Source organism: Pongo abelii, chromosome 14 (assembly GCF_028885655.2).
Source record: "Pongo abelii isolate AG06213 chromosome 14, NHGRI_mPonAbe1-v2.0_pri, whole genome shotgun sequence".
NCBI classification, from domain to species: domain Eukaryota; kingdom Metazoa; phylum Chordata; class Mammalia; order Primates; family Hominidae; genus Pongo; species Pongo abelii.
The window spans coordinates 22,943,700-22,950,711 of NC_071999.2; positions in this window are offsets into that span (position 1 = coordinate 22,943,700).

Consider the following 7,012-nt stretch of genomic DNA (forward strand, 5'->3'; position numbering starts at 1 on the left):
TTTAAGAAACTGTCCAGAGTTACAGCCAGTGATGAGATGGACTTGAGATTGAATTGCTGTATAATACAGAAATCTTGGTTGAGTACGGTCAACAATAATTTATTGTACATTTAAAAATAGCTGAGGCCGGGTGCAGTGGCTCACGCCTGTAATCCCAGCACTTTGGGAGGCCTACGCAGGCGGATCATGAGGTCAGGAGATCGAGACCATCCTGGCCAATATGGTGAAACCCCATCTCTACTAAAAAATAGAAAAATTAGCTGGGCATGGTGGCACATGCCTTTAATTCCAGCTACTCTGGAGGCTGAGGCAGGAGGAGAATCACTTGAACCAGGGAGTCGGAGATTGCAGTGAGCTGAGATTGTGCCACTGCACTCCAGCCTGGTGACAGAGCAAGACTCCATCTCAAAAAAATAAAAATAAATAGCTGAAAGATGGCCTGGCGCACTGGCTAACGCCTGCAATCCCAGCACTTTGGGAAGCCTGAGTTGGAGACCAGCTTGGGCAACATAGTGAGAACTCTCTACAAAAAATCAAAAAATTAGCCAGGCCCATGGTGTGCACCTGTAGTCCTAGCTGCTTGGGAGACAGGCAGAAGGATGGCTTGAGCTGGGGAGGTTGAGGCTGCAGTGAGCTGTGGTTGTGCCACGACACTCCAGCCTGGGCCACAGAGGAGTACCCTGTCTCAAGAAAAAAATAGCTAAAATACTACAATTGGATTGTTTGTAACACAAAGAAAGGATAAATGCTTGCAGCAATGGATTAACCCCCACCAAAAAAGAAATCTTGTGGACTGTTAAATATATAGAAAAAAAATTCAATCCCATTATTCACTGAGATATTTTCCATTAACGAGATAATCTTCATTTTTTTTTTTCTTTTAGTCTCCTTACACATACGCTTTTTGAAAATATATTGAGATATTGAGCCCAGGAGCTTGAGGCTGCAGTGAGCTATGATTGTGCCACTACATTCCTGGCTGGGGAACAGAACAATGTCTCAATTTTTTTTTTTTTTTTTTTTTTTTTTGCTGTGTGTGGTGGCTCAGCCTGAAACCCCAGCACTTCGGGAGGCTGAGGTAGGAGGATTGCTTGGTGCCAAGAGTGTGAGACCAGCCTGGGCGACATAGTGAGACCCTATCTCTAAAATGAAATGAATCAAATATGTATTGAGATAGATAAATAGAATTTAGAGCCGAAAGCTGTAACTGTAACATTTAAATATCGTGATAACAAAGGGCTTTCCAGAAAGGTAGTGCAAAATTTCAAGACTAATGTATGAGAGTGGCAGTCTTATTTGCGAGCATTAAATGTTTTTCCTCATTAACAAAAATTACTATATTTTGTTAGATGATTCACTTTTTTTTTTTTTTTTTTTGAGACAGGGTCTTGCTCTGTTGCTCAGGCTGGATTGCAGTGGTGCCATCTTGCCTCACTGCAGCCTCAACCTCCATGCTCAATTGATTTTTGTATGTTTTTGTAGAGACAAGGTTTCGCCATGTTGCCCAGGCTGGTCTCCAATTCCTGGGCTCAAGCCATCCGCCTGCCTTGGCCTCCCAAGGTGCTGGGATTACAGGCATGAGCCACCATGCCCAGCTCCCATTCACATTTTAATATCTGCAATTTGTATAGGCTATGGTGAAGACACATTGTTGTTTTTTTTTTTTTTTTTTTTTTTTGAGATCGAGTCTCGCTGTGTCGCCCGGGCTGGAGTGCAGTGGCGCCATCATGTGCCCAGCTGACACATTGGGTTTTTAAAAATGATTATTCATGCTGGGCACAATGGCTCACACCTGTTATCCCAGCACTTAGGGAAGCCGAACCAGGTGGATCACCTGAGGTCAGGCGTTTGAGACCAGCCTGGCCAACATGGCGAAACCCTGGCTCTACTAAAAATACAAAAATTAGCTGGGCATGGTGGCGTGCGCCTCTAGTCCCAGTTACTCTGAAGGCTGAGGCCTGAGAATTTCTTGAACCTGGGAGATGGAGGTTGCAGTGAGCAGAGATTGAGCCATTGCGCTCCAGCCTGGGTGACAGCAAGACTCAAAAAAAAAAAAAAAAAAAAAATTATTCGTTGTCTTTTAACAAAGTGCCTGAAGTGTAATAGGCGTTTCACAGTTGCTTAACCAAGTTAACTATTTTATTAATGTGTCATATACTTGTTAGTATATAAATACTTGTTGAATTCTTTTCATTGCTCACAGAAATGTCTCTGCTGCATATGGGCAATTTAATATCTCTGAACAGGCAAGGTGGCTCGCGCCTGTATTCCCAGCATTTCGAGAGACCGAGGCAGATGGATAACTTGAGGCCAGGAGTTCGAGTCCAACCTGACCAACATGGTGAAACCCCATGTCTACTAAAAGTAGAAAAGTTAGCCAGGTGTGGTGGTGCACACCTGTAGTCCCAGCTACTCAGGAAGCTGAGGCAGGAGAATTGCTTGAACCCGGGAGGTGAAGGTTGCAGTGAGACAAGATTGTGCCATTGCACTCCAGCCTAGGTGACAGAGCGAGACACTGTTTAAAAAAATAAATAAATTAATAAATGATTATAATAATATCTCTGAACTTTTCATACCTGGAAATAGTGGCTGCTGATACTGTTGAGGAGAAAGGTGGAGAAAGATGCCAGGGGGACCTGCTTAAGCATTGCTACTACTATTGCTCTAATCTATGTATGAGTCAGAAACCTTTGAATTTGGAATTTGTAAAACGGTAATGGTTAACTTGAATCTCAGAGGACATTTGAGAAGCAAAAGGATGCCAAAATAAAACTGTGAGTATGAAGAAATTGAAGGCAACAAATGAGAAGATAGGCATTGTAATGTACAATTGTCTTTAAGTTTTAAAACAATCTTGTAAAATAGATATCCCCACACTACACATGTGAAACTGAAGCTCAGAAATGTCAGCAACATTCCCATAAACAGTGAATGTATAATGTAGGACTAGGCTTACTAAAGACCTTACTCATTTTAACAGCACACTAGGTGCTACAAATAAAATACAGCCATTGGCCAAGGCAATGTTGTAGAAACATGTAACTTTTTTTTTTTCTTTTTTTTTTGAGACAGAGTCTTGCTCTGTCACCCAGGCTGGAGTGCAGTGGTGTGGTCTTGGCTCACTGCAACCTCCGCCTCTTGGATTCACACCATTCTGTTGCCTCAGCCTCCCGAGTAGCTGGAACTACAGGCGCCAGCCACCACGCCCGGCTAATTTTTTGTATTTTTAGTAGAGACAGGGTTTCACCGTGTTAGCCAGGATGGTCTTGATCTCCTGACCTCGTGATCTGCCCGCCTTGGCCTCCCAAAGTGCTGCGATTACAGGCATGAGCCACTGCGCCCGGCCTTGAAACATCTAACTTTTCTCTTTGAAAACCTATAACTGTTACCATCATAGTCAACATAGTTCTTGATCTTTTTTGTCAACAGAGGCTAATTGGCCACCCAGAGATGTTCATAATCAGACATGTAACAAAACATATCATTGCCAACCTGGGCGTTACGCACAGTCCCTATCTTCTATCTGTAGTAGAGGTCCTGGGGCTCTGTTTTATCCAGTTGTTGAGTGAGGGAAAGTGTTCATTTCTCAGCCTTGCCTGAGCAGTCAGGAAAAGCTTCATAAGAGGTGATCCTTGAGCAGATTCATAGTTTGCCTGGCCAGCAAGTGGGTGGCAGGAATTACAGGCAGAGGGAACGATCTTGTGATTGAGAAGTTGATAGTATTTTAGTATTGTTAGAGGGTAGGATATTTGAGAATGGGGAAGAAAAGAGAGAAAAGCCTGCAGAAGTAGGCAGGGACTAGAATATGAAAGGTCTTGCATGACACTATAAGAAGTGTAGCTTTTATAAAACCGCATCAGTAATGGGGAGCCATTGAAAATTCTTAATTAGTGGAATAATGAAAAACATGATGAAGCCAAGCATAGTGGTGCACCTGTAATCCTACCTACTTGGGAGGCCTAGGCAGGAGGATTGCTTGAGCCGAGGAGTTTGAAGCTGCAGTGAACTGTGACTGTACCATCGCACTACAGCCTGGGCAACAGAACAAGACCCCATCTCTTTAAAAAGGAAAGAAAGAAAAAAAAAAGAAATGCATTGGTAATGTTACCAAAACAGATGTATAGACCAATGGAACAGAACAGAGGCCTCAGAAATAATGTCACACATCTACAACCATCTGATCTTTAACAAACCTGACAAAAACAAACAATGGGGAAAGGATTCCCTATTTAATAAATGGTGTTGGGAAAACTGGCTAGCCATATGCAGAAAACTGGACCCCTTCCTTACACCTTTTACAAAAATTAACTCAAGATGGAGGAAAGGCCAGGCACGGTGGCTCACGCCTGTAATCCCAGCACTTTGGGAGGCTGAGGAGGTGGATTACAAGGTCAGGAGATTGAGATCATCCCGGCTAACACAGTGAAACCCCGTCTCTACTAAAAATACAAAAAATTAGCGGGGCGTGGTGGCAGGCACCTGTAGTGCCAGCTACCCAGGAGGCTGAGGCGGGAGAATGGCATGAACTGGGAAGGCGGAGCTTGCAGTGAGCCGAGATCACGCCACTATACTACAACTCCAGCCTGGGCAACAGAGTGAGACTCTGTCTCAAAAAAAAAAAAAAAAAGATGGATTAACAACTTAAATGTAAGACCTAAAACCATAAAAATCCTAGAAGAAAACCTAGGCAATACCATTTAGGACACAAGCAAAGACTTTATGACTAAAACACCAAAAGCAATGGCAACAAAAGCCAAAATTGACAAATGGGGTCTAATTAAACTAAAGAGCTTCTGCACAGCAAAAGAAACTATCATCAGAGTGAACAGGAAGCCTGCAGAATGGGAGAAAATTTTTTGCAATCTATCCATCTGACAAAGGGCTAATATCCAGAATCTAGAAGGAACTTAAACAAATTTACAAGAAAAAATAAACAACCCCATCAAAAAGTGGGTGAAGGATATGAAGACATTTCTCAAAAGAAGACATTTATGCGGCCAACAAACATAAGAAAAAAAGCTCATCATTACTGGTCATTAGAGAAATGCAAATCAAAACCATAATGAGATACCATCTCAAGCCAGTTAGAATGGCAATCATTAAAAAGTCAGGAAACAACAGATGCTGGAGAGGATGTGGAGAAATAGGAACTCTTTTACACTGTTGGTGGGAGTGTAAATTAGTTCAATCATTGTGGAAGACAGTGTGGTGATTCCTCAAGGATCTAGAACCAGAAATACCATTTGACCCAGCAATCCCATTACTGGGTATATACCAAAAGAATTGTAAATCATTCTGCTATAAAGACACATACACACGTATGTTTATCGCAGCACTATTCACAATAGCAAAGACTTGGAACCCATCCAGATGCCCATCAATGATAGACTGGATAAAGGAGATGTAGCACATATATACCATGGAATGCTATGCAGCCATGTAAATGATGAGTTCATGTCCTTTGCAGGGACATGGATGAAGCTGGAAACTATCATTCTCAGCAAACTAACACAGGAGCAGAAAACCAAACACTGCATATTCTCACTTATAAGTGGGAGTTGAACAGTGAGAACAATGGACACAGGGAGGAGAACACACTGGGGCCTGTTGGGGGGTAGGGGCCTAGGGGAGGGATAGCATTGGGAGAAATACCTAATGTAGATGACGGGTTGATGGGTGCAGCAAACCACCATGGCACGTGTATAACCATGTAACAAACCTGCAGGTTCTGCACAGGTATCCCAGAACTTAAAATATAATAACAATAATAAAGATGGCGGGGTGCGGTGGCTCACGTCTGCAATCCTAGCACTTTGGGAGGCCAAGGCAGGCAGATCACCTGAGGTCGGGAGTTCGAGACCAGCCTGACCAACATGGAGAAACCCTATCTCTACTAAAAATACAAAAAAATTAGCCAGGCTTGGTGGTGCATGCCTGTAATCCCAGCTATTCGGGAGGTTGAGGCAGGAGAATTGCTTGAACCCGGGAGACAGTGGTTGCCGTGAGCCAAGATCACGCCATTGTACTCCAGCCTGGGCAACAAGAGTGAAACTCCGTTTCAAAAAAAAAAAAAAATGCATGATGGAAGAGGCTTGGTGGAGGTAGAGATTGGGAATAGAACATATGGCTAGTGCAGTAATCCAGCTAAGTATTGAATTTGGATGGTAGAAGCATAAGGGGGTGAAAAGGTAGAATTCACATAAGTTGTGACCAATCAGATGACTTCTAATTTTCTGCCTTGGAGGGTGTTTTATGATTTATATGGGATAATGCAAGTAGCTTCAGTGACTGTCTCTCCAATATATTCATTGGAAAGTTCCCTGGGATGAACTCCACTATTTGCTTTTCTTTGTTTGAAACCAAGCTTGCTGCTGGAAAAAAATCACATAAGTAGGGTTATTGCTTTCTGTTGAAATTCATGATCACAATCACTCAGAACTCAACATTCCCTGGCAATCTTTGTTTTCAAATTTTTTATTAAAGAAAAAAATTTTTTGAGACCAAGTCTCACTATATTGCCCAGGCTGAAGTGCAGTGGCAATTTACAAGCACAATAATAGCTTGCTATAATCTTGAACTCCTTGGCTCAAGCAATCCTCCTGCCTCAGCCTCCAAAGTAGCTGACACTACAGGCCCACCACCATGCCTGGCTAATTTTTTTTATTTTAATTTTTTTGTGGAGACAGGACTAGTTATGTTGCCCAGGCTGGTCTCAAACTCCTGATCCTCCTGCCTTGGCCTCCCAAAGTGCTGAAAGTACCTGTGTGAACCACAGTGCCTAGCCCCCCAGCAGTTTTATCATGTGTATTACTTTGCTAGGGCTGTCATAACAATACCACAATCTGGGTGGCTTAAACAACAGAAATTTATTTTTCCACAGTTCTGAAGGGTGGATTGGTTTTCTTGATCCTTTGGTAAGGATCTGTTACACGCCTCTCTGCTTTCAGATGATCATCTCACTCTCTTCCCATGATTGTCTCTGTTCATGCACCAGTCTGGTGTCAATCTGTAT